The sequence below is a fragment of the Carica papaya genome, chromosome 3 (genome assembly GCF_054855325.1).
Source record: "Carica papaya isolate Zhongbai chromosome 3, ASM5485532v1, whole genome shotgun sequence".
Classification (NCBI taxonomy): Eukaryota; Viridiplantae; Streptophyta; class Magnoliopsida; order Brassicales; family Caricaceae; genus Carica; species Carica papaya.
This window is the reverse complement of record NC_142311.1, coordinates 29364503-29391285: the sequence shown is the minus strand read 5'-3', so window position 1 is coordinate 29391285 and position 26783 is coordinate 29364503. Positions and strand designations below refer to the sequence as shown.

The 26783-nt window shown below is 44.3% G+C and overlaps 23 pseudogenes; 6 read left to right on the top strand and 17 right to left on the bottom strand.

The window, feature by feature from the left end:
- Positions 1 to 826: 826 nt before the first annotated feature.
- Positions 827 to 945, top strand: LOC148268299 (5S ribosomal RNA; annotated as a pseudogene).
- Positions 946 to 1597: 652 nt separating this feature from the next.
- LOC148268298 (5S ribosomal RNA) lies at positions 1598 to 1716 on the top strand (annotated as a pseudogene).
- A 1043-nt stretch (positions 1717 to 2759) lies between these two features.
- Positions 2760 to 2878, top strand: LOC148268297 (5S ribosomal RNA; annotated as a pseudogene).
- A 933-nt stretch (positions 2879 to 3811) lies between these two features.
- Positions 3812 to 3930, top strand: LOC148268296 (5S ribosomal RNA; annotated as a pseudogene).
- Positions 3931 to 4276: 346 nt separating this feature from the next.
- Positions 4277 to 4395, top strand: LOC148268295 (5S ribosomal RNA; annotated as a pseudogene).
- Positions 4396 to 6129: 1734 nt separating this feature from the next.
- Positions 6130 to 6248, top strand: LOC148268294 (5S ribosomal RNA; annotated as a pseudogene).
- Positions 6249 to 8690: 2442 nt separating this feature from the next.
- On the bottom strand, positions 8691 to 8809 carry LOC148268293 (5S ribosomal RNA; annotated as a pseudogene).
- Positions 8810 to 9015: 206 nt separating this feature from the next.
- Positions 9016 to 9134, bottom strand: LOC148268292 (5S ribosomal RNA; annotated as a pseudogene).
- Positions 9135 to 9985: 851 nt separating this feature from the next.
- On the bottom strand, positions 9986 to 10104 carry LOC148268291 (5S ribosomal RNA; annotated as a pseudogene).
- A 208-nt stretch (positions 10105 to 10312) lies between these two features.
- Positions 10313 to 10431, bottom strand: LOC148268290 (5S ribosomal RNA; annotated as a pseudogene).
- A 530-nt stretch (positions 10432 to 10961) lies between these two features.
- Positions 10962 to 11080, bottom strand: LOC148268289 (5S ribosomal RNA; annotated as a pseudogene).
- Positions 11081 to 11283: 203 nt separating this feature from the next.
- Positions 11284 to 11402, bottom strand: LOC148268288 (5S ribosomal RNA; annotated as a pseudogene).
- A 497-nt stretch (positions 11403 to 11899) lies between these two features.
- LOC148268287 (5S ribosomal RNA) lies at positions 11900 to 12018 on the bottom strand (annotated as a pseudogene).
- A 1934-nt stretch (positions 12019 to 13952) lies between these two features.
- On the bottom strand, positions 13953 to 14071 carry LOC148268286 (5S ribosomal RNA; annotated as a pseudogene).
- A 1745-nt stretch (positions 14072 to 15816) lies between these two features.
- LOC148268285 (5S ribosomal RNA) lies at positions 15817 to 15935 on the bottom strand (annotated as a pseudogene).
- A 1178-nt stretch (positions 15936 to 17113) lies between these two features.
- Positions 17114 to 17232, bottom strand: LOC148268284 (5S ribosomal RNA; annotated as a pseudogene).
- An 818-nt stretch (positions 17233 to 18050) lies between these two features.
- On the bottom strand, positions 18051 to 18169 carry LOC148268283 (5S ribosomal RNA; annotated as a pseudogene).
- A 346-nt stretch (positions 18170 to 18515) lies between these two features.
- Positions 18516 to 18633, bottom strand: LOC148268282 (5S ribosomal RNA; annotated as a pseudogene).
- Positions 18634 to 21146: 2513 nt separating this feature from the next.
- On the bottom strand, positions 21147 to 21265 carry LOC148268281 (5S ribosomal RNA; annotated as a pseudogene).
- Positions 21266 to 21480: 215 nt separating this feature from the next.
- On the bottom strand, positions 21481 to 21599 carry LOC148268280 (5S ribosomal RNA; annotated as a pseudogene).
- A 1270-nt stretch (positions 21600 to 22869) lies between these two features.
- On the bottom strand, positions 22870 to 22988 carry LOC148268279 (5S ribosomal RNA; annotated as a pseudogene).
- A 1281-nt stretch (positions 22989 to 24269) lies between these two features.
- Positions 24270 to 24388, bottom strand: LOC148268278 (5S ribosomal RNA; annotated as a pseudogene).
- A 1686-nt stretch (positions 24389 to 26074) lies between these two features.
- On the bottom strand, positions 26075 to 26193 carry LOC148268277 (5S ribosomal RNA; annotated as a pseudogene).
- Positions 26194 to 26783: the final 590 nt, after the last annotated feature.

Here is a 26783-nt window from a genome sequence, read left to right as displayed (position 1 = left end):
TCCATAGGTTGCACCCTTCTCTTTTCAGATTGGGCATTAAACATTACATGGGACCGGAGCAGCGGTCTGCTAGTTCATTCGCAAACGTGAGTCACGGCGCCGGGGCATTTTGCTTAATATTTTTCTTGCATTTAATTAAAGCCCATCACAGGATAAGAGTGTTATTACGAGTATCTTACATAGTAGAACAATGAAAATAGTGGTGCAGCAGGCAATCTGTTCATATGAGCATGAGTCGAGGTGCCGGGACATTTCGCTTAATATTAGAACTAGAAGCAGAGATGAGGTGTGCACGCACAGCGAAACAAATGATAGGAGGGGGGAAGGAAGGAGAAGGGGCACATGCACTTGTAGCGCAGAACTGGACGGGTGTGATAATACCAGCACTAATGCACCGAATCCCATAAGAACTCTGCAGTTAAGTGTCCTTGGGTGAGATTAGTACTAAGATAGTTGACCTCTTGGAAAGTCCTCGTGTTGCACCTGTTTTCGTGCACATAAGGAACTAAATGCTACACGCGACCGAAACGATAGTCTGTCGGGTCATTCGCAAACGTGAGTCGTGGTGTCAAGGCATTTTGCTTAATATTTTTCGTGCATTCATTTATATTCCACCACGTGTCATTATGAGGATCTTACATAGCAGAACTACGAAAATGAGGTGCGACAGGCGGTTTGTTAATTTGGGCGTGAGTCAAGCCACTGGGGCATTTTGCTTGATATTAGAATTAGAAGCAGAGGTGGAGGGTGCACGCACAACGAGAAAAACGATGAGAGGGGTGAGGGAAGGAGAAGGGGTATATCTATTTGAAGTGCGAAAGAGAACGGGTGCGATCATATTAGCACTAATTTGTCGGATCCCATCAGAACTCTGCAATTAAGCGTTTTTGGGCGAGAGTTGTGCTAGGATGGGTGACCTCTTGGGAAGTCCTCGTGTTGCACTCTTCTTTTTGCAGACGGGGCATTAACCATTATGCGGGATCAGAGCGACGGTCTACCAGTTCATTCATAAACATGAGTCACAGCGCTAGAGTATTTTGCTTAATATTTTTCGTGCATTCAATTAAAGCTCATCACGTGATAAAAGTGTTATTACGAGTATCTTATATAGTAGAACAACGAAAATAGAAGTGCAGCGGGTGATCCATTCATATGGGCATGAGTCGAGGTGCTAGAGCAGAGGTGAAGTGTGCGCGTACAACAAAACAAATGATGGGAGGGGGGAGGGAAGGAGAAGGGGCACATGCATTTGTAGCACGGAATGGGACGGGTGCGATCAGACCAGCACTAATGCACCAAATCCCATAAGAACTATGCAGTTAAGTGTCCTCTGGTGAGAGTAGTACTAAGATGGCTGACCTCTTGGAAATTCCTTGTGTTACACCTGTTTTTGTTTTTGCACACGAGACAATAAACGTTACACGCGATTGGAACTATGGTCCACTGGTTTATTCACAAATGTGAGTTAATGCACCGGAGAATTTTACTTGATATTAGAACGAGAAGCAGAGGTGCAGTGTGCACGCACAAGGAAATAAATGACGGGAAGGGGGAGGGAATGAGAAGGAGTGTATGTATTTGCAGCGCGAAATGAAACGGGTGCGATCATACCAGCACTAATGCACCGGATCTAATCAGAACTCTGCAGTTAAGTGTGCTTGGGCGAGAGTAGTACTAAAATGGGTGACCTCCTAGGAAGTCTTCTTGTTGCATTCATATTTTTGTAGATGGGGCGTTCGACGTTATGCGTGACTGTAACTATGGTCCGCTATTTTATTCACAAATGTGAGTCAAGGTGCTGGAGCATTTTAATTGATATTAGAACGAGAAGGAGAGGTGCAGTGTGCACGCACAAGGAAATAAATGACAGGAGCGGGGAGGGAAGGAGAAGATGTGTATGTATTTGCAACGCAAAATGAAATGTGTGCGATCGTACCAGCGACTGGAATTATGGTCCGTTAGTTTATTCGCAAATATGAGTCAAGGCGCCGAGGCATTTTACTTGATATTAAAACGAGAAGCAAAGGTGTAGTGTGCACGAACAAGGAAACAAGCGACGGGAGGGGGGAGGGAAGGTGAAGGAGTGTATATATTTGCAGTGTTGAATGAAATGGGTGGGATTATAACAGTACTAATGCATCGGATTCCATCTGAACTCCGCAGTGAAGTGTGCTTGGGCGAGAGTAGCACTAAGATGGGTGACCTCTTAGAAAGTCCTCGTGTTGCACCTATTTTTTTGCAGATGGGCCGTTCGACGTTACACTCGATTGGAACTATGGTCCGCTGGTTTATTCGCAAATGTGAGTCAAGGCACCAGAGCATTTTACTTTATATTAGAAAGAGAAGTAGAGGTGCAGTGTGCACGCACAAGGAAACAAATGACGGGAGGGGGAGGGAAGGAGATGGAGTGTATGTATTTGCAACGCGTAATGAAACGGGTGTGATCATACCAGCACTAATGCACTGGATCCCATCAAAACTCCACAGTTAAGTGTTTTTAGGCGATAGTACTAGGATGGGTGACCTCTTGGGAAGTCCTCATGTTGTACCTATTTTTTTGCAGATGGGGCGTTCGATGTTACGCACGACTGGAACTATGGTCTGCTTGTTTATTCGCAGATGTAAGTCAAGGCGCCGGGGCATTTTACTTGATATTAGAACGAGAAGCAATGGTGTAGTTTCCACGGACAAGGAAACAAATGACGGGAAGGGTGGAGGGAAGGAGAAGGAATGTATGTATTTGCAGTGCGGAACGAAACAGGTGTGATCATACCAGCACTAATGCACCGGATCCCATCAGAACTCCGAAATTAAGTGTACTTGGGAGAGAGTAGTACTAGGATGGGTGACCTCTTGGGAAGTCTTTGTGTTGCACCCATTTTTTTACCAATGGGGCATTTGACGTTACACGCGACTGGAACTATGGTCCACTGGTTTATTCGCAAATGTGAGTCAAGGTGCCGGGGCATTTTACTTGATATTAGAATGAGATTGCACCCATTTTTTTGAAAATGGGCCAAACATTGCGTGGGACCAGAGCAACGATCCGCAGGTTCATTCACAAACGTGAGTCACGGTGCTAGGGCATTTTGCTTAATATTTTTCGTGCATTCAATTAGTGCCCATCACGTGATAAGAGTGTTATTGCGAGTATCTTACATAGTAGGACAACGAAAACAGAGGTGCGGCAGGCAATCCGTTCATATGGGCATGAGTCGAGGCGCCGGGGCATTTCACTTGATATTAGAACAAGAAGTGGGGGGAGGTGTGCGCGTACAACGAAACAAATGACAGAAGGGTTGAGGGAAGGAGAAGGGGCACATGCATTTGTAGTGGGAAATAGGACGGGTGCGATCAGACCAGCACTAATGCACCAAATTCCATAAGAACTCTGCAGTTAATTGTCCTTTGGTGAGAGTAGTACTAAGATGGTTGACCTCTTAGAAAGTCCTCGTGTTGCACCTATTTTTTTGCACATTAGGCAATAAACCGTTACACGCGACCGGAACCACGGTCCATCGGTTCATTCGCAAACGTTAGTCACGGTGTCAGGCCATTTTACTTAATATTTTTCATGCATTCATTTATAGTACACCACGTGATAAGACTATCCTTGCGAGCATTTTACATAGTAGAAAAACGAAAAAGGAGCTGCAGCGCGATTCGTTCATATGGGCATGAGTTGAGGCGCGGGGCATTTCGCTTGATATTAGAACTAGAAGAAGAGGTGAGGTGCGCACACAGTAAAACAAATGACGGGAGGAGGGAGGGAATGAGAAGGGGTATATGTCTTTGCGGCGTAAACTAGAATGGGAGCGATCATACCAGCACTAGTTCACCGGATCCCATCAGAACTCCGCAGTCAAGCGTGCTTGGGCGAGAGTAGCACTAGGATGGGTGACCTCCTTGGAAGTCCTCGTGTTGCACCATTGTTTTTGCAGCCGGGGCATTAAATGTTACACGAGACCGGAGCGACAGTCCGCCGGTTCATTCACAAATGTGAGTCACGGCGCTAGGGCATTTTGCTTAATATTTTTTACGCATTCAATTAAAGCCCATCACGTCATAAGAATATCATTTTGAGTATTTTACATAGTAGAACAACGAAAAACGAGGTGCAGGGGGCTGTCCGTTCATATGGGCATGAGTCGAGGCACCGACATTTCGCTTGATATTAGACCTAGAAGAACAGGTGAGGCGCACGCACAATGAAACAAATGATGGGAGGGGAGAGGGAAGGAGAAGGGATATATGTCTTTGCAGCGCAAACTAGAACAGGTGCGATCATACCAGCTCTAGTTAACCCGATTCCATCAGAACTTCGCAGTTAAGCGTGCTTGGGCGAGAGTAGTACTAAGATGGGTGACCTCTTTGGAAGTTCTCGTGTTGCACCCTTCTTTTTGAACACGGGTCGTTAAACGTTACACGAGACCGGAGTGATGGTCCGCCGATTCATTCGCAAACGAGGGTCACACCGCCAGGGCATTTTGCTTAATATTTTTTGTGCGTTCAATTAAAACCCAAAACATGATAACAGTATCATTACGAGTATCATACATAATAGAACAATGAAAAACGAGGTGCTGCGGTCAATCCGTTCATATAGGCATGAGTCGAGGCACTGTGGCGTTTTGCTTGATATTAGAACTAGAAGTAGAGGTGAGTTGCGCGCACAGCGAAACAAATGATGGAAGGGGAAAGGGAAGGTGAAGGGGTATATGTATTTGTAGCGCAAATTATAACGGGTGTGATCATACCAGCACTACACCATATTTCATCAGAACTCTGTAATTAATCGTGTTTGGGCGAGAGTAATATTTGGATGGGTGACCTGCCGGGAAGTTTTCATGTTGCACCCTTCTTTTTGCAGACAAGGCGTTAGACGTTATGCAGGAACGGAGCGACGGTTCACCGGTTCATTTGCAAACATGAGTCACGGCATCGGGGCATTTTGATTAAATTGTTTTGTGTATTCAATTAAAATCCATCACGTAATAAGAGTGTTATTACAAATATCTTACATAATAAAACAACGAAAATAGAGGTGCGGCAGACGATCTGTTCATACGGGCATGAGTCGAGGCGTCGGCGCATTTCACTTGATATTAGAACAAGAAACAAACGTGCAGTGTGCGTGCACAGCAAAACAAATGACAAGAGGGGGGAAGGAAGGAGAAGGGATAGATATATTTAAAGCACAAATTAGAATATGTTTGATCGTACCAGCATTAGGATGGGTGACCTCTTGGGCGGGAGTAGTACTAGGATGGGTGACCTCTTAGGCGGGAGTAGTACTAGGATGGGTGACCTCTTGGGAAGTCCTCGTGTTGCACCCTTCTTTTTGCAGACAAGGTGTTAAACATTACGTGGAACTGGAGCGACAGTCTACCGATTCATTCGTAAACGGGAGTCACAGCGCCAGACCATTTTTCTTAATATTATTCATGCATTCAATTATAGCCCACCACGTGATAAGAGTATTATTACGAGTATCTCACATAGTAGAACAATGAAAACAGGGATGGGACGGATGACCCGTTCATCTGGGCGTGAGTCAAGGGGCTGAGGCATTTTGCTTGATATTAAAACTAGAAACAAAGGTGAGGTCTGCATGTACAGTAATACAAATGATCGGAGGGGGAAGGGAAGCTGAAGTGGCACATGCATTTGTAGCGGGGAATGGGACGAGTGCGATTAGTCCAGCACTAATGCACTGAATCCCATAAGAACTCTACAGTTAAGTGTCCTTGGAATCTCACTGAATCCTCGTGTTGCACTCGTCTTTTTTCAGATGGAGTGTTAATCATTACGCACGACCCAAGATGCGGTCCATCGGTTCATTCGCCGGCGTGAGTCTTGGCGCCATGGCATTTTGTTTCATATTTTTCGTGCATTCATTTATAGTCCATTACGTGATAAGAGTTTCATTACGAGCAGCTTAGATAGTACAATAAAAAAAATGAGGTGCTGCAGACAGTCCATTTATCTGGGCGCGAGTCGAGCTGCTGGAGCATTTCGCTTGATATTAGAATTAGAAATAGAGGTGCGGGGTGTGCGCACAACGAAAAAAATGACAGGAGGGGGGAGGGAAAGATAAGAGGTATGTCTATTTGCAATGTAAAATGGAACGAGTGCAATCATACCAGCACTAATTCACTGGATCCCATCAGAACTCCACAGTTAAGCGTTTTTGGGCGAGAGTAGTACTAGGATGGGTGACCTCCTGGGAAGCCCTCGTGTTGCACCCTTCTTTTTGCAGAGGGGGCGTTAAACGTTACGCAAGACCGAAGTGACGATCCACCAGTTCATTCGCAAACATGAGTCACGGCGCTGGGGCATTTTGCTTAATATTTTTTGTGTATTCTATTAAAGCCCATCACATGATAAAAATATTATCACGAGTATCTTACATAATAGAACAATGAAAATAGAGGTGCAGCAGGTGATTCGTTTGTATGGGCATGAGTTGAGACACCGGGGCATTTCGCTTGATATTAGAACTAGAAGCAGACATAAGGTGTGCGCGCACAGTGAAACAAATGACTGGAGGGGGAGGAAAGGAGAAGGCATGCACTTGTAGCACAAATGAGACGGGTGCGATAATACCAGCATTAACGCATCGAATCTCATAAGAACTTTGCAGTTAAGTGTCCTTGGTGAGAGTAGTACTAAGATGGTTGACCTCTTAAAAAGTCCTCATGTTGCACCTATTTTTGTGCAAACGAGGAAATAAACGTTACGCGCGACCAGAACCACGGTCTGTCGGTTCATTCGCAAACGTGAGTCACAGCATCAGAGCATTTTGCTTAATATTTTTCGTGCACTCAATTAAAGCTCATCACGTGATAAGAGTGTTATTACGAGTATCTTACATAGTAGAGCAACAAAAATAGAAGTGCGGCAGGAAATCTGTTCATATGGGCATGAGTCGAGGCGCCGTGGTATTTCCTTTGATATTAGAACTAGAAGCAGAGGGGAGGTGTGCACGTATAGCGAAACAAATGATGAGAGGGGGGAGGGAAGGAGAAGGGGCACATGCATTTGTAGCGCAGAATGGGACAGGTGCGATCAGACTAGCACTAATGCGTCGAATCCCGTAAGAACTCTGCGGTTAAGTGTCCTTTGGTGAGAGTAGTACTAGGATTGTTGACCTCTTGGAAAGTCCTTCTGTTACACCTATTTTTTTGCACACAAGGCAATAAACATTATTGGCGACTAAAACCACAGTTTTTCGGTTCATTCGCAAACGTGAGTCGCGGCATCTAGGCATTTTGCTTAATATTTTTCGTGCATTCATTTCATCTGGGCGTGAGTCAAGCCACCGGGGCATTTTGCTTGATATTAGAACTACTCTTGCCCAAGCACGCTTAACTATAGAGTTCGATGTGATCCGGTGTATTAGTGCTAGTATGATTGCACCCCTTCCATTCTGCACTGCAAATACATATACTCCTTCTCCTTCCCTCCCCCACCAGTCATTGTTTTTACTGTACACGCACACCGCACCTCTGTTTATAGTTCTAATATCAAGTGAAATGCTTCGACGCCTCGACTCACGCCAAGAAGAAAGGATCACCTACCGTACCTCATTTTTCTTTATTCTACTATGTAAGATGCTCGTAATGACACTCTTATCACGTGGTAGACTATAAATGAATGCATGAAAAAATAGTAAGCAAAATTTTCTGGCGACGCGACTCACGCCAGTGGATTGTGGCTCTGATCACGTGTATTTTTTTACGCCCTGTTTGCAAAAAGACAGTGTGGTGTCCACACGAAGACTTCTCACGAGGTTACTGATCCTAGTACTACTCTCGCCCAAGCATACTTAACTGCATAGTTCAATGGGATCCAGTGCATTAGTGCTGGTATGATCGCACCCCTTCCATTTCGCATTGCAGATACATACACCCCTTCTCCTTTCCTCCCCTCTCCCATCATTTTTTTGTCTGTGCGCGCACACTGCATCTTTGTTTCTAGTTCTAATATCAAGTAAAATGCCCCGGCGCCTTGACTCATGCCTAGATTAAAGGACCACCCGCCACACCTTTTTTTTCGTTGTTCTACTATGTAAGATGCTCGTAATGACTCTCTTATCACATGGTGGACTATAAATGAGTGCACAGAAAAAAGTAAGCAAAATGCCCCAGCGCGGCGATTTTTGCCGGCAAATGAACCAGCGGACTATGGCTCCAGTCGCGCGTAATGTTTAATGTCTTGTCCTCAAAAAGACAGGTGCAACACAAGCACTTCCCAGGAGGTCACTCATCCTAGTACTACTCTCACCCAAACATACTTTACTGCAGAGTTATGATGGGATACGATGCGTTAGTGGTAGTATGATCCCACCCATCCCATTTCGCACTTCAAATACATATACCCCTTCTCTTTTCCTCCCCCCTCCCATCATTTATTTCGCTCTGCGTGGACACCACACCTCTACTTCTAGTTGTAATATCAAGAAAAATGCCCCGTTGCCTCGATTCACGCCCAAATGAACGATCCTCTATTTTGGTTGTTCTATTATTTAAGATGCTCGTAATGACACTCTTATCACGTGGTGGACTATAAATGGATGCACGATAAATATTAAGAAAAATGCTCTAATGCCGTGACTCACGACGTTGAATGAACAGGTGGACCGTGTCTCAGGTTACACATAATATTTAACGCTCCGTCTACAAAAAAGACGGGTACAACACGAGAACTTCCCAAGATGTCACCCATCCTAGTACTACTCTCGCCCAAGCACGCATAACTAAAGAGTTCTGATGGGATCCGGTGCATTAGTGCTGGTATTATCGCACCCGTTTCATTCCGCGCTGTAAATACATACACTAATTCTCCTTCCATCCCCCCTTCCGTCATTTGTTTCCTTGTGCGTGAACACTAAACCTCTGCTTCTCGTTCTAATATCAAATAAAATTTCTTGGCACCTTGACTCACATTTGTGAATAAATCAACAGACTATAATTCCAGTCGCGCGTAACGTCGAACGTCTCATCTGTAAAAAAATTGATGCAACACGAGGACTTCTCAAGAGGTCACCCATCCTTGTACTACTCTCGCCAAAGAACACTTAACTGCAGAGTTCTGATGGGATCTAGTGCATTAATGCTAGTATGATCGCACCCATTTCATTATGCGCTGCAAATAGATACATTCCTTCTCCTCCCCCCTCCCTTCATTTGTTTCATTGTGCATGCACACTGCACCTCTGCTTCTCGTTCTAATATCAAGTAAAATGCCTCGGCACCTTGACTCACATTTACGAATAAATCAATGGACTATAGTTTCAGTCACACGTAACGTCGAATGCCCCACCTGTAAAAAAATAAGTGCAACACGAGGATTTCCCAGGAGGTCACCACTCCTAAAACAACACTAGCCTAAGCACACTTAAGTACGGAGTTCTGATGGGATCCAGTGCATTAGTGCTGGTATTATCGCACCCATTTTGTTCTGCACTGCAAATACATACACTCCTTCTCCTTCCCTCCCCCCTCCAGTCAATTGTTTCCTTGTGCGTCCACACTGCACCTCTACTTCTGGTTTTAATATCAAGTAAAATGCCCCAGCACCTTGACTCACATTTGCGAATAAACCAGCGGACTATAATTCCAGTCGCGCATAACGTCAAATGCCCCATCTGTAAAAAAATTGGTGCAACACGAGGACTTCCCAGGATATCACCCATCCTAGTATTACTCTCGCCCAAGCACACTAAACTATGGAGTTTTGATGGGATCTGGTGCATTAGTGCTGGTATGATCGCACCCCTTTCATTCCGCGCTATAAATACATACATTCTTTCTCCTTTCCTCCCCCCTCCCGTCATTTGTTTCCTTGTGCGTTCATACTGCACCTCTATTTCTCCTTCTAATATCAAGTAAAATATCCCGACTTCTTGACTCACGTTTGCGAATAAACCAGCGAACCATAGTTTCAATCACGTGAAACGTCGAATGCTCCATCTGTAAAAAATTAGGTACAACACGAGGACTTCCCAGGAGGTCACCCATAATAATACTACTCTTACCCAAGCACACTTAACTACAGAGTTTTGATGGGATCCGGTGCATTAATGCTGGCATGATCGTACCCTTTTCATTATGCACTGCAAATACATACACTACTTCTCCTTCCTTCCCCCCTTCCCGTTATTTGTTTCCTTGTGCGTGCACACTGCACCTCTACTTCTCGTTCTAATACCAAGTAAAATGCTCGAGTGTCTTGATGCACATTTGCGAATAAACAATCGGACCATAGTTCTCGTCGCGCGTAACGTCGAACGACCCATCAAAAAAAAAAATTAGTGCAACACAAAGGCTTCCTAAGAGGTCACTAATCCTAGTACTACTCTCGCCCAAGCACACTTAACTACGGAGTTCTAATGGGATCCGGTGCATTAGTGTTGGTATGATCGCACCCCTTAATTTTGCGCTGCAAATACGTACACTCCTTCTCCTTTCCTCCCCCCTCCCGTTATTTATTTTCTTATGCGTGCATGCTGCACCTCTACTTCTCGTTCTAATATCAAGTAAAATGCCCCGACACCTTGACTCACATTTGCGAATAAACTAGCGGACTAAAGTTCTATTCGCGCATAACGTCGAATGCCCCATCTGCAAAAAAATTAGTGCAAAACGAGGACTTCCCAGTATGTCACCCATCCTAGTACTATTCTCGCCCAAGCACAGTTAATTACGGAGTTTTGATGGGATTTGGTGCATTAGTGCTGGTATGATCGCACCACTTTCATTCCGTTCTGCAAATACATACACTCCATCTCCTTCCCTCCCCCATCTCGTCATTTGTTTCCTTGTGTGTGCACACTGCACCTCTACTTCTCGTTCTAATATCAAGTAAAATGCCTCGGCGTCTTCACTCACATTTGTGAATAAACTAGCAGATCATAGTTTAAGTTGCACGTAGCGTCGAATGCCTTATCTACAAAATAATGGGTGCAACAGGAGGACTTCCTAGAAAGTCACCCATCATAGTACTACTTTCGCCCAAGCACACTTAACTGCGAAGTTCTGTTGGGATCCGGTGCATTAGTGCTGGTATGATCATACCATTTTCATTATGCGCTGCAAATACATACACTCCTTCTCCTACCCCCGCCCCCCGTCATTTTTTTCCTTGTCCGTGCACACTGCACCTCGACTTCTAGTTCTAATATCAAGTAAAATGCCCCAGTGCCTTGACTCACATTTACGAATAAACCAGCGGACCATAGTTCCAATCGCGCGTAACATCGAATTTCCATCGGCAAAAAAATCGGTGCAACACGAAGACTTCCCAGGAGGTCATTAATCCTAGTACTACTCTCGCCCAAGCACACTTAACTGTGGAGTTCTAATGAGATCCGGTTCATTAGTGATGGTATGATCGCACCCGCTTAATTTCGAGCTGCAAATACCTCCCCCCTCCCGTAATTTATTTCCTTGTGCGTGCACACTGCACCTCTGCTTCTTGTTCTAATACCAAGTAAAATTCCCCGGTGTCTTGACGCACATTAATGAATAAACCAACGGACCACAGTTCCATTCGTGCGTAACGTCGAACGCCCCATCTGCAAAAAAATTACTGCAACAAGAAGACTTTCTAGGAGGTCACTCTCGCCCAAGTACACTTAACTGCGGAGTTCTAGTAGGATCCGGTGCATTTGTGCTGGTATGATCGCACCCGCCTAATTTCGCGCTGCAAATACGTACACTCCTTCTCCTTCCCTCCCCCCTCCCGTCATTTGTTTCCTTGTGCGTGCACACTGCACCTCTACTTCTCGTTCTAATATCAAGTAAAATGTCTCAACGCCTTGACTCACATTTACGAATAAACTAGCGGACCATAGTTCCAGTCGCGCGTAATGTCGAACGCCTCATCTGCAAAAAAATTTATGCAATACGAGGACTTCCCAGGATGTCACCCATCCTAGTACTACTCTCACCTAAGCACAGTTAACTACAGAGTTCTGATGGGATCTGGTGCATTAGTGCTGGTATGATCGTACCTCTTTCATTATGCGCTACAAATACATACACTCTTTCTCCTCTCCTCCCCCCTCCCGTCATTTGTTTCCTTGTGCGTGCACATTGCACCTTGCGTTCTAGTTCTAATATCAAGTAAAATACCCCGGCGCCTTGACTCACATTTGCGAATAAACCAGCGGACCATAGTTCCAGTCTCGCGTAATGTCGAATACCTCATCTGCAAAAAAATACTTGCAACACGAAAACTTCCCAGGAGGTCACCCATCCTAGTATTACTCTGGTCCAAACACAATTAACTTCAGAGTTCTGATGGGATTTGATGCATTAATGCTGGTATGATCGGACCTGTTTTATTTTGCACTGAAGATACATACACTCCTTCTCCTTCCCTCCCCCCTTCCGTCATTTGTTTCTTTGTGCGTGCACACTACACATCGGTTTCTCGTTCTAATATCAAGCAAAATGCTCCGGCACCGTGACTCATGTTTAAGAATGAACCGATGGACCGTCGATCCGGTCACGCGTAATGTTTAACGCCCTGTCTGCAAAAACAAAGGGTGCAACACGAGGACTTCTAAAGAGGTTACCCATCCTAGTACTGCTCTCACCCAAATGCGTTTAACTGCAGAGTTTTGATGGGATTCGGTGAATTAGTGCTGGTATGATTGCACCTGTTCCAATTCACGCTGCAAATACATATACCCCCTTCTCCTTCTCTCCCCCCTCCTGTCATTTGTTTCGATGTGTGCGCACACCTCACCTTTGCTTCTAGTTCCAATATCAAGCAAAATACCTTGGCGTCTCGACTCATGCCTGTATGAACAGATCGCCCACCGCACCTCTATTTTCATTGTTCTACTATATAAGATACTCATAATAATACTCTTATCATGTGAAGGACTTTAATTAAATGCATAAAAAATATTAAGCAAAATATTCGGCGCTGTGACTGACATTTGCGAATTAACCAGCGCACTGTCGCTCCGGTCCCACGTATCGTTTAACGCCCCGTCTACAAAACAGAGGGAGCAACATGAGGACTTCCAAAGAAGTCACCCATCATAGTACTACTCTCACCCAAAAATGCTTAACTATAGAGTTCTGATGGGATCCGGTGAATTAGTACTAATATGATCGCATCTGTTCCATTTCGCACTATAAATACATATACCCCTTCTGTTTCGCTCCCCCCTCCCATCATTTTTTTTGTTGTGCGCGAACCCGCACCTCTTCTTCTAATTCTAATATCAAGCAAAATTCCCCGGCGGCTCGACTCTCGCCCAAATGAAATGACCGCCCGCTGCACCATTTTTTTATTGTTCTACAATGTAAGATGCTCGTAATGAGACTCTTATAACGTGGTGGACTATAAATGAATGCACAAAAAATATTAAGCAAAATACCCCAGCGTCATGACTCATATTTGTGAATGAACAGACGAAAAATTTCTCAAGTTCTGTGTAACATTTAATGCTCTGTCTACAAAAAGAAGGGTGTAACACGAGGACTTCAAAAGAGGTCACCCATCCTACTACCACTCTCGCCCAAAAATACTTAATTGCGGAGTTCTAATGGGATTAGTGAATTAGTGCTTGTATGATCGCATCAGTTCCATTTCGCGCTGCAAATACATATACATCTTCTCCTTCCCCCCCCTCCCGTCATTTGTTTCGCTGTGCGCGCACACCTCACCTCTTCTTGTACTTCTAATATCAAGCGAAATGCTGTGACGCCTCGACTCATACCCATATGAACGAATCACCCGCTGCACCTTTGTTTTTGTTGTTCTTCTATGTAAGATACTCGTGATAATACTCTTATCATGTGATGGGATTTAATTGAATCTACGCAAAATATTAAGCAAAATACCCCGACGCCGTAACTCACGTTTGCGAATGAACCAGCGGACCATCGCTCTGATCTCGCATAACGTTTAACACCCCGTTTGTAAAAAGAAGGGTGCAACACGAGGACTTCTTAAGAGGTCACCCATCCTAGTACTACTCTCACCCAAAAAAACTTAACTTTAGAGTTCTGATGGGATCTGGTGAACTAATGCTGGTATGACCGCACCAGTTCCATTTCACTGCAAATACATGTACCCCTTCTCCTTCCCTCTCACCTCCCGTCATTTTTTTCATTGTGTGCGTACCCCACACCTCTTCTTTTAATTCTAATTTCAAGCAAAATAACCCGACAGCTCGATTCACACCCAGATGAAATGACTGCCCACCACACCTCATTTTTTGTTATTCTACTATGTAAGATGCTCGTAATGAGACTCTTATAACATGGTGGATTATAATGCAAAAAAAATATTAAGCAAAATGCCCTAATGCTGCGACTCACATTTGCGAATGAACCAACAGACCGTGGTTCCTTTTGCTCATAACGTTTATTGCATTGTGTGCAAAGAAACAGGTGCAACACGAGGACTTTCTAAAAGGTCAACCATCTTAGAACTACTCTCACCAAAGGACACTTAATTGCAGAGTTCTTACGAGATTCAGAGCAATAGTGCTGGTGTGATAGCACCTGTCCCATTCTACACTACAAATGCATGTGCCCCTTCTCCTTCCGTCCCCCCTCCTGTCATTTGTTTTGTTGTACAAGCACACCTCACCTCTACTTCTAGTTCTAATATCAAGAAAAATACCGCGCTGCCTCAACTCATGCCCATATAAAAGAATCACTCGCCACACCTCTGTTTTCGTTGTTCTACTATGTAAGATACTCTTAATAACACTCTTATCACGTGATGGACTTTAATTGAATGCATGAAAAATATTAAGCAAAATGCCCCGGCGCCGTGACTCACGTTTGTGAATGAACCGGTGGACCGTCACTCCGGTCCCACGTAACTTTTAACGCCCCATCTGCAAAAAGAAGGATACAACACGAGGAATTCCTAGGAGGTCACCCATCCTAGTACTACTCTCGCCCAAACACGTTTAACTGTGGAGTTCTTATGTGATACGATTAATTAGTGCTTGTATGATCGCACCAGTTCTATTTCGCGCTGCAAATACATGTACCCCTTCTCCTTCCCTCCCCCCTCCCGTCAGTTTTTTCACTGTGCGCGCACCCCGCACCTCTTTTTCTAATTCTAATTTCAAACGAAATGCCCCGGCAGCTCGACTCACGCCCAGATGAAATGACCACCCACCGCACCTCATTTTTCGTTGTTCTACTATGTAAAATGCTTGTAATAAGACTCTTATAACATAGTGGACTATAAAATGAATGCACGAAAAGTATTAAGCAAAATTCCCTAACACCGCGACTCACGTCTATGAATGAACTGACGAACCGTGGTTCCTTTTGTGCTTAACATTTATCGCCTCGTGTGCAATGAAACAGGTGCAACACGAGGACTTTCCAAGAGGTCAACCATCTAATCTCACCAAAGGACACTTTACTACAGAGTTCTTACAAGATTCAATGCAATAGTGCGGGTGTGATACCACCTGTCCCATTCTACACTATAAATACATGTGCCCCTTCTCCTTCCCTCCCTCCTCCCGTCATTTGTTTTGCAGCACACGCACACCTTACCTCTGCTTCTAGTTCTAATATAAAAAAAAATGCCCCGACACCTCGACTAATACCCATATAAACGAAATGCCCACCGCAACTCTATTTTTGTTGTTTTACTATGTAAGACACTCGTAATAAGACTCTTATCACGTGATGGGTTTTAATTAAATGCACGAAAAATATTAAGCAAAATGCCCCGGCGCTATAACTCACATTTACGAATGAACCGGCGAACTATCGCTCTGGTCCCGCATAACGTTTAACACCCTGTCTGTAAAAAAAAAAGGTGCAACACGAGGACTTCGCAGGTGGTCACCCATCCTAATACTACTCTCGCGAAAGAACGCTTAACTGCGGAGTTCTGATGGGATCCGGTGAATTAGTGCTGGTGTGATCACAGCCGTTCCAGTTCACATCGTAAATACATATATCCCTTCTCCTCCCCTCCCCCCTCCCGTCATTTGTTTCGCTATACGCGCACGCCTCACCTCTTCTTCTACTTCTAATATCAAGCAAATTGTTCCGGTACCTCGACTCATGCCCATATGAACGGATCGCCTGCCTCACATCATTTTTCATTTTTCTATTATGTAAGATGCTCGCAATGACACGTGATGGAATTTAGTTGAATGCGCAAAAAATATTAAGCAAAATGTATCGGTGCCATGACTCACATTTGCAAATGAATTGTCAGACCGTCACTCTGATCCAACGTAACGTTTAACATCTCGTCTGCAAAAAGAAGTGTACAACACGAGAACTGCCCAAGAGGTCACCCATCCTAGTACTACTCTCGCCCAAGCAAACTTTACTGCAGACTTCTGATGGGATCCAATGAACTAGTTCTGGTATGATTGCACCCTTTCTTATTTGTGTCTTAAATACATATGTCGTTTCTCCTTCTCTCTCCCCTCCCATCATTTGTTTTGCTATGTGCGCACCTCTCCTATGCTTCTATTTCTAATATCAAGCGAATTACCCCAGCGCCACGACTCATGCCCATATAAACAGATTGCCTGCCGCTCCTAATTTTTTGTTGTTTTATTATTTAAAATCCTCACAATGACACTCTTATCATGTGGTGGGCTCTAATTGAATGTGCAAAAAATACGAAGCAAAATGCCCCGGTGCTGTGATCACGTTTATTGCCTTGTGTGCAAAGAAACAAGTGCAACACAAGGACTTTCTAAGAGGTCAACCATCTTAGAACTACCCTCACCAAAGGACACTTAACTGCAGAGTTCTTACGGGATTCAGAGCAATAGTGCTGGTCTGATAGCACCCGTCCCATTAGACACTACAAATGCATGTGCCCCTTCTCCTTCCCTCTCTCCTCCCGTCATTTGTTTTGTTGTGCTCACATACCTCACCTCTGCTTCTAGTTCTACTATTAAGCGAAATGCCCCGGTGCTTCGACTCATGTCCATATGAATGGATCGCCTGCTGCACCATTGTTTTAGTTGTTCTACTATGTAAGATATTAAGCAAAATGCCCTATCACCGTGACTCACATTTGCGAATGAACCGACTGACCGTCACTTTGGTCCTGTGTAACATTTAACGCCCCGTCTGTAAAAAGAAGGGTGCAACACGAGAACTTCTCAAGAGGTCACCCATCCTTGTACTACTCTCGCCAAAAGACGCTTAGCTGCAGAGTTCTAATGGGATCCGGTGAATTAGTTCTGGTATGATCGCACCTGTTCCATTTTGTGCTGCAAGTAGATCTACCACTTGTCCTTCCCTCCCCCCTCCCGTCTTTTTTTTATTGTCTGCGCACTCCGCACCTCTGCTTCTAATTCTAATATCAAGCGAAGTGCTCTGGCGGCACGACCCATGCCTAGATGAACGGACCACTTGCCGCTCCTCATTTTTTATTGTTCTACTATGTAAGATGCTCTTAAACATACTCTTATCACTTGGTGGACTATAAATGAATGCACAAAAATTATTCAGCAAAATGCCCTGACACCGCAACTAACGTTTGCAAATGAACCAACAGACCGTGGTTCTGGTCACGTGTAACATTTATTTTCTTGTGTGCACAAAAATATGTGCAACACGAGGACTTTCTGAGAGGTCAACCATCTTAGTACTACTCTTACCCAAGGACACTTAACTACAGAGTTCTTATGGGAATCGGTGCATTAGTGCTGGTATTATCGAACCTGTACTATTTTGCACTACAAGTGCATGTGCCCCTTCTCCTTCCCTCCCCCCTCCCATCATTTGTTTCACTATGCGCACAGACCTCACCTCTACTTCTAGTTCTAATATCAAGCGAAATGCCTTGGTGTCTAGACTCCTGCCCATATGAACGGATTGCCCACCATACCTCTATTTTTATTATTCTACTATGTAAGATACTCGTAATAACACTCTTATCATGTGATGGGATTTGATAGAATGCACGAAAAATATTAAGCAAAATGTTCCGACACCGTGACTCACGTTTGTGAATGAACTGGTGGATCGTCGCTCCAGTCCCGTGTAATATTTAATGCACCGTCTGCAAAAAGAAGGGTGCAACATGAGGACTTCTTAGGAGGTCACCCATCCTAGTACTACTCTCGCCCAAAAATGCTTAACTGCGGAGTTCTAATGGGATCTGGTGAATTAGTTCTGGTATGATCGCACTCGTTCCATTTCGCGCTGCAAATGGACAAACCCCTTCTCGTTCCCTCCCCCCTCCCGTTATTTGTTTCGCTGTGCGCGTACCTCACCTCTGCTTGTAATTTTAATATCAAAAAAAATGCTCTGGTTGCTCGACTCACGCCCAGATGAATGGATCGTCCACCACACCTCATTTTTTTATTCTACTATCTAAGCTGCTCGTAATGACACTCTTATCATGTGGTGGACTATAAATGAATGCACGAAAAATATTAAGCAAAATGCCATGGTGCTAAGACTCACGTCGGTGAATGACCTGATGGACCGTCGCTCCAGTCCCATGTAACGTTTAACGCCCCGTCTGGAAAAAGTAGGGTGCAACACGAGAACTCCCAAGAGGTCACCCATCCTAGTACTACTCTCGTAAAAGCACGATTAACTGTGGAGTTCTGATGGGATCCAGGGAACTAGTGCTGGTGTGATCGCACATGTTCTAGTTTGCGCCGCACATACATATAGCCCTTCATCTTCCCTCTCCCCTCATGTCATTTATCTCGTTGTGCGCACACCTCACCTCTTCTTCTAGTTCTAATATCAAGCGAAATGCCCCGACGCCTCGACTCATTCCCATATGAACGGATCGCCTGCCGCACCTTGTTTTTTGTTGTTCCACTATCTAAGATACTCGTAATTACACTCTCATTACGTGATAGGCTTTAATTAAATACAAAAAAAATATTAAGTAAAATGCTCTGGCACCATAACTCATGTTTTCGAATAAACCAGCATACTGCCTCTCCGATTCTGCATAATATTTAACGCCCTGTCTGCAATAAGAAAGGTGCAACATGAGCACTTCCCAGCAGGTCATCAATCCTAGCACTACTCTCGCCCGAGCACGCTTAACTATGGAGTTCCAATGGGATCTGGTGAACTAGTGCTGATATTATCGCACCTATTCTAGTTTGCGCTGTAAATACATATCCCCCTTCTCCTTCCCTCTCCCCTCCCATCATTTGTTTCGTTGTGCTCGCACCTCACCTCTGTATCAAATTCTAATATCAAGTGAAATGCCCCGATACCTCGACTCATGCCCATATGAACGGATCGTGCTGCACCTCATTTTTCGTTGTTCTACTATTTAAGATGCTCGCAAGGACACTCTTATCAGGTGATAGGCTTTAATTGAATATACAAAATATATTAAGCAAAATGCCACAACGCCGTTACTCACGTTTGTAAATGAACCGGCGGATCGTCGCTCCAGTCCTGAAAAATATTTAATGCCCCGTCTACAAAAAGAAGGGTACAACACGAGAACTTCCAAGGAGGTCACCTATCCTAGTATTACTCTCGCCCAAACACGCTTAACTGCGGAGTTCTGATGGGATCCGGTGAACTATTGCTGGTACGATCTCAACCGATCTAATTTACGCTGCAAAGACATATACCCCTTCTCCTTCCCTCTCCCCTCCCGTCATTTGTTTCGTTGTGCGTGTACCTCACCTCTTATTCTAGTTCTAATATCAAGCGAAATGCCCTGGCGCCTTGAATCATGCCCATATGAATGGATCACCCGCCGCACCTTATTTTTCGTTATTCTATTATATAAGGTACTCTATATGACACTCTTATCACGTGATGGGCTTTAATTGAATGCGAAAAAAATATTAAGCAAAATGTCCCAGCGCTGTGACTCACATTTGGAAATGAACCAGCGGACCGTCGCTCTGGTCCCGCGTAATGTTTAACACCCCGTCTGTAAAAAGAAGGGTACAACACGAGAACTTCCTAAGAGATCACCCATCCTAGTACTACTCTCGCCAAAGCACGCTTAATTGTGGAGTTCTGATGGGATTCGGTGAACTAGTGGTGGTATGATCGCACTCGTTCCGTTTTGCGCCGCAAATACATATACCTTTTCTCCTTCACTCTCAAGTCCCGTCATTTGTTTCTTTGTACGTTCACCTAACCTCTGCTTCTAGTTTTAATATCAAGCGAAATGCCCCGGTGCCTCGACTCATGCCCATATGAACGGATCGCCCCCCGCACCTCATTTTTTGTTGTTCTACTATCTAAGCTACTTGCAATGACACTCTCATCACATGATTGGCTTTAGTTGAATGCACGAAAAATATTAAGCAAAATGCTCCAGCACCGTGACTCACATTCGCAAATGAACCGGCATACTGTCGCTCTGGTCCCGCGTAATGTTTAATGCTCCGTTTGTAAAAAGAAGGGTGCAACAAGAAGACTTCTGAGGAACCACCCATCTTAACTTTAGAGTTCTGATGGGATCCGGTGAACTAGTGCTGGTATGATCGCACTAATTCTTATTTGCGCTACAAATACATATACCCCTTCTCCTTCCCTCTCCCTTCACCTCTTCTTCTAGTTCTAATATCAACCGATGCCCTGGTACCTCGACACATGCCCATATGAACGGAACGCCCGCATCACCTTTTTTTAACTTTTCTACTATGTAAGATGCTCGCAATGACACTCTCTTCACGTGATGGACTTTTCTGCAAAAAGAATTGTGCAACACGAGGACTTTTCACGCGGGCACCAGTCCTAGTACTACTCTCGCCCAAGCACCTTTAATTGCGGAGTTCTGATGGGATCCGGTGAACTAGTGCTGGCATGATCGCAACTGTTCTGGTATGCGCCGCAAATACATATACCCCTTCACCTTCACTCTCTCGTCCCATCATTTATTACGTTGTGCCCACACCTCACCTCTTCTTCAAGTTCTAATATCAAGCGTAATGCTCTGGCACCTCGACTCATGCCCATATGAACGGATCGCCCGTCGCATCTCATTTTTTGTTGTTCTCATATTTAAGATGCTCGCAATGACACTCTTATCACGTGATGGGCTTTAATTGAATGCTGAAAAAATATTAAGCAAAATGCCCCGGTGTCGTGACTCATATTTGCAAATGAACCGGCAGACCATCGCTCCAGTCCTGTTGAATGTTTAACCCCCCGTCTATAAAAAGAAGGGTGCAACACGAGAATTTCTTAAGAGATCACCCATCCTAGTACTATTCTCACCCAAGCACGCTTAACTGTGGAGTTTTGATGGGATCTGGTGAACTAGTGCTAGTATGACCGCACCCGTTCAAGTTTGTGCCACATATGCAAATACCCCTTCTTTTTTGTTGTTCTACTATTTAAGATGCTTGCAATGACACTCTTATTTCGTGGTGGGTTTTAATTGAATTCGTAAAAAAATTAAACAAAATGCCCTGGCACCGTGACTCACGTTTGCTAATGAATCGGAGGACCATCGCTCCGGTCCTGTGTAATATTTAACACCTTGTCTACAAAAAGAAGGGTACAACATGAGGACTTCTCAAGTGGTCACCCATTATAACACTAAACTCGCCCAAGCACGCTTAACTGCGGAGTTCTGATGGGATCCGATGAACTAGTGCTTGTATGATCGCACCCATTCTAGTTTGCACCGCAAATACATATATGCCTTCTCCTTCTCTCTCCCCTCCAATTATTTGTTTCGTTGTGCGTGCACCTCATCTCTACTTCTAGTTCTAATATCAAGCGAAATGCCCCAACACCTTGACATATGCCCATATGAACGGATCGCCCCCCGCAACTCATTTTTCATTGTTCTAATATTTAAGATACTCGTGATGACACTCTTATCACATGATGGACTTTAATTGAATTCGTAAAAAATGTTAAGCAAAATGCCCTGGCACCGTGACTCACGTTTGTGAATGAACCGATAAACTATCGCTCCGGTCCTATGTAACATTTAACGCCTTGTCTGCAAAAAGAAAGGTGCAACACGAGGACTTCCCAGGAGGTCACCCATCCTAAAATACTCTAGCCCAAGCACGCTTAACTTCGGAGTTCTAATGGGATTTGGTGAACTAGTGCTGGTATGATTTGATCTATTCTAGTTTGCGCTGCAAATAGATATAGCCCTCCCCCTTCACTCTCCCCTTCCTCATTTATTTCTCTGTGCATGCACCTCATTTTCTAGTTCTAATATAAAGTAAAATGGCCCGGCACCTCGACTCATACCCATATGAACGGATCGCCCGCCGCACCACGTTTTTTGTTATTCTATTATTTAAGCTACTCGCAATGATACTCTCATCACGTGATTAACTTTAACTAAATGCGCAAAAAATATTTAGCAAAATGTACCGGTGCCGTGACTCACATTTGTGAATGAACCGGCGAACCATCGCTCAGGTCCCGCGTAACATTTAACGCCCTGTCTGCAAAAAGAAGGGTGTAACACGAGGACTTCCTAGGAGCTCACCCATCCTAGTACTTGTCTCGTCCAAGCACGCTTAACTGCGGAGTTCTGATTGGATCTAGTGAACTAGTGCTGGTATAATAGCGTCTTTTCTAGTTTGCACCGTAAATAGATATACCCATTCCCTTTCACTCTCCCCTCCCATCATTTGTGTCTCTGTGCGCGCACCTCATTTTCTAGTTCTAATATAAAGCGAAATGTCCCGGCGCCTCGACTCATGCCCATATGAACGGATCACCCATCACACCTCATTTTTCATTGTTCTACTATTTAAGATGCTCGCAATGACATTCTGATCACATGATGGGCTTTAATTGAATGCATAAAAAATATTATACAAAATGTCTCGGCGCTGTGACTCACGTTTGCGATTGAACCGGTGGACCATCGCTCCGGTCCCACGTAACATTTAACGTCCCATCTACAAAATGAAGGGTGCAACATGAAGACTTCCTAAGAGGTCACCCATCTTAGTATTACACTCGCCCAAGCTCGCTTAACTACAGAGTTCTGATGGGATCCGATGAACTAGTGCTGGTATGATTGCACCCATTCTGGTTTGCGCTGTAAATACATATACCCCTTCTCCTACACTCTCTCCTCCTGTCATTTTTTTCTCTGAGCGCGTACCTCAACTCTGCTTCAAGTTCTAATATCAACCGAAATGTCCCGGCGCCTCGACCCATGCCCATATGAACGGATCACCTGCCACACCTCATTTTTCCTTATTCTACTATTTAAGATGCTCGCAATGACACTCTGATCATGTGATGGGTTTTAATTGAATGCACAAAAAATATTATGCTAAATGCCCCGACACCGTGACTCACATTTACGATTGAACCGGTGGACCGTCACTCCGGTCCCACATAACATTTAATGCCCTGTCAGCAAAATGAAGCATGCAACACAAAGACTTCCTAACAAGTCACCCATCCTAGTACTACACTCCCCCAAGCAAGCTTAACTGGGGAGTTTTGATGGGATTTGGTGAACTAGTGCTAGTATGATCGCACCCGTTCTAGTTTGCGCCGCAAATATATATACCCCTTTTCCTTCATTCCCCCCTCTCGTTATTTTTTTCTCTAAGCACGCACCTCACCTCTGTTTCTAGTTCTAATATCAACCGGAATGCCCCGACGCCTCGACTCATGCCCATATGAACGGATCGCCAGTCGTGCCTCATTTTTCATTGTTCTACTATTTAAAATTCTCGCAATGACACTCTGATCACGTGATGGACTTTAATTGAATGCGTAAAAAATATTAAGCAAAATGCCCCGGTACCATGACTCACGTTTGTGAATGAACCGGTGGATTATCGCTCTGGTCCCACGTAACATTTAACGCTCTGTCTGCAAAAAGAAGGTTGCAAGATGAGAACTTTCCAAGAGGTCACCCATCCTAGCACTACTCTCGCCCAAGCACGCTTAGCTGTAGAGTTCTAATGGGATACGGTGAAGTAGTGCTGGTATGATTTCAACCTTTTCTGTTTGCGCCAGAAATAAATATTTGCCTTCTCCTTTCCATTCTCGTCCCGTCATTTGTTTCGTTGTGCGCGCACCTCACCTCTGCTTCTAGTTCTGATATTAAGCGAGATGCTCCGGCACCTCAACTCATGCCCATATGAATAGATCACCCGCTACAGCTCATTTTTCATTGTTCTTCTATTTAAGATGCTCACAATGAACTTTTATCAAGAGATGGACTTTAATTGAATGCGTAAAAAATATTAAGTGAAATGCCTTAGCGCTGTGACTCACATTTGTGAATGAACTGGTGGATCGTCGCTCTAGTCCCGCATAACATTTAACGCCCCGTCTGTAAAAAGAAGGGTGCAACACGAAGACTTCCCAGGAGGTCACCCATCCTAGTACTACTTTCGCTCAAACATGCTTGACTGCGGAGTTCTGATGGGATCCGGTGAACTATTGCTTGTATGATCACACTCGTTCTAATTTGCGCCACAAATACATATGCCCTTCTATTTTTCTCTCCCCTCCTTTCATTTGTTTAACTTTGTGCGCACCTCGCCTCAACTCTAATATAAAAAAAAATGCCTCAACTCCTCGATTCATGCCCATATAAACGGATTATCCACCGTAACTCTATTTTTGTTGTTCTACTATGTAAGATACTTGTAATAATATTCTTATCACGTGATGAGCTTTAATTAAATGCACGAAAAATATTAAGCAAAATGCCTCGGCGCCGTGACTCACATTTACAAATGAACCGGTGGGCTGTCGCTCTTGTCCCGCATAATGTTTAACGCCCCTTCTGCAAAAAAAAAAAGTGGAACACGAGAACTTCACAGGAAGTCACCCATCTTAGAACTACTCTTGCCCAAGTACGCTTAACTGCAGGGTTCTAATGGGATCTAGTGAATTAGTGATGGTATTATCGCACCTGCTCTAGTTTGCGCTGAAAATACATATACCTCTTCTCCTTCCCTCCCCCCTCTCATCATTTGTTTCACTGTGCGCGCACAACTCACCTCTGCTTCTAGTTCTAATATCAAGTGAAATGTTCTAGCGCCACGACTCATGCCCATATGAACGGATCTCCTGTCGCACCTCTATTTTCGTTGTTCTATAATGTAAGATACTCGTAATAACACTCTTATCATATGATGGGCTTTAATTGAAAGCACGAAAAATATTAAGCAAAATGCCTTGGCTCCGTGACTCACGTTTGCGAATGAACCGACAGACTGTCGCTCCAGTCCCACGTAACATTTAATGCCCCGTCTGTAAAAAGATGGGTGCAACATGAGAACTTCCCAGGAAGTCACCCATTTTAGTACCACTCTTTCCCAAACACGCTTAACTGCAGAATTTTGATGGGATTTGGTGAATTAATGCTGGTATGATCGCACTCGTTCTAGTTCGCACCGCAAATACATATACCCCTTCTCCTTCCTTCCACCCTCCCATCATTTGTTTCGCTGTGCGCGCACACCTCACCTCTGCTTGTAGTTCTAATATAAAATGAAATGTCCCGGTGCATCGACTCATGCCCATATGAACGGATCGCCCGCCGCACCTCTGTTTTTGTTGTTCTACTATGTAAGATACTCGTAATAATATTCTTATCACGTGATGGGTTTTAATTGAACACATAAAAAATATTAAGCAAAATACCCCGACGCCGAGCGCAACGTTTAACGCCCCGTCTGTAAAAAGAATGATGCAACATGAGGACTTCCTAGTGCTACTCTTGCCCAAAAATGCTTAACTGCGGAGTTCTGATAGGATTCGGTGAATTAGTGCTGGTATGATCGCACCTGTTCCATTTCACACTGCAAATACACATAACCCTTCTCCTTCCCTCCCCCTTGCTATCATTTTGTTTGCTGTACGTGCACCCCGCACCTCTTCTTCTAATTCTAATATCAAGCGAAATGCCCTGGTGGCTCGGCTCACGCCCAGATGAACAGACCACCCGCCGCACCTAGTTTTTCGTTGTTTTACTATATAAGATGCTCGTAATAACACTCTTATAACGTGATTGACTATAAATTAATGCACGAAAAGTATTAAGAAAATGCCCTGACACTGTGACTCACGTTTGCAAATGAACTGACGAACCGTGGTTCCAGTCACATGTAACGTTTATTGCCTCGTATGGAAAAAGAAGGGTGCAACACGAGAACTTTCCAAGAGGTCAACAATCTTAGTACTACTCTCACCCAAAAATGCTTAACTACGGAGTTCTGATGGGATCTGGTGAATTAGTGTTGGTATGATTGCACCCGTTCTATTTTGCGCTGTAAATATATATACCCCTTATCCTTCCCTCCCCCGCATCATTTTTTTCACTGTGCGTGCACCCCGCACCTCTGCTTCTAATTCTAATATCAAGTAAATGACCCGGTGGCTCAACTCATGCCCAGATGAAATGAATGCACAAAAAATATTAAGCAAAATACCGAGATGCCGTGACTTACGTTTGCGAATGAACCAACAAACTGTGGTTTTAGTCACGCATAACGTTTATTGCCTTGTGTGAAAAAAATAGGTGTAACACGAGGACTTTCCAAGAGGTCAACAATCCTAGTACTACTCGCACCAAAGGACACTTAACCGTAGAGTTCTTATGGGATTCGCTGTATTAGTGCTGGCCTGATCGCACCCATCCCATTCCATGGTACAAATGCATATGCCCCTTCTCCTTCCCTCCCCCCTCCCATCATTTATTTCGTTGTACGCGCACACCTCACCTCTGCTTCTAGTTCTAATATCAAGCGAAATGCTCTGACACCTTGACTCATGCCCATTTGAACTGATCACCCGTCGCACCTCATTTTTCGTTGTTCTACTATTTAAGCTACTTGTAATGACACT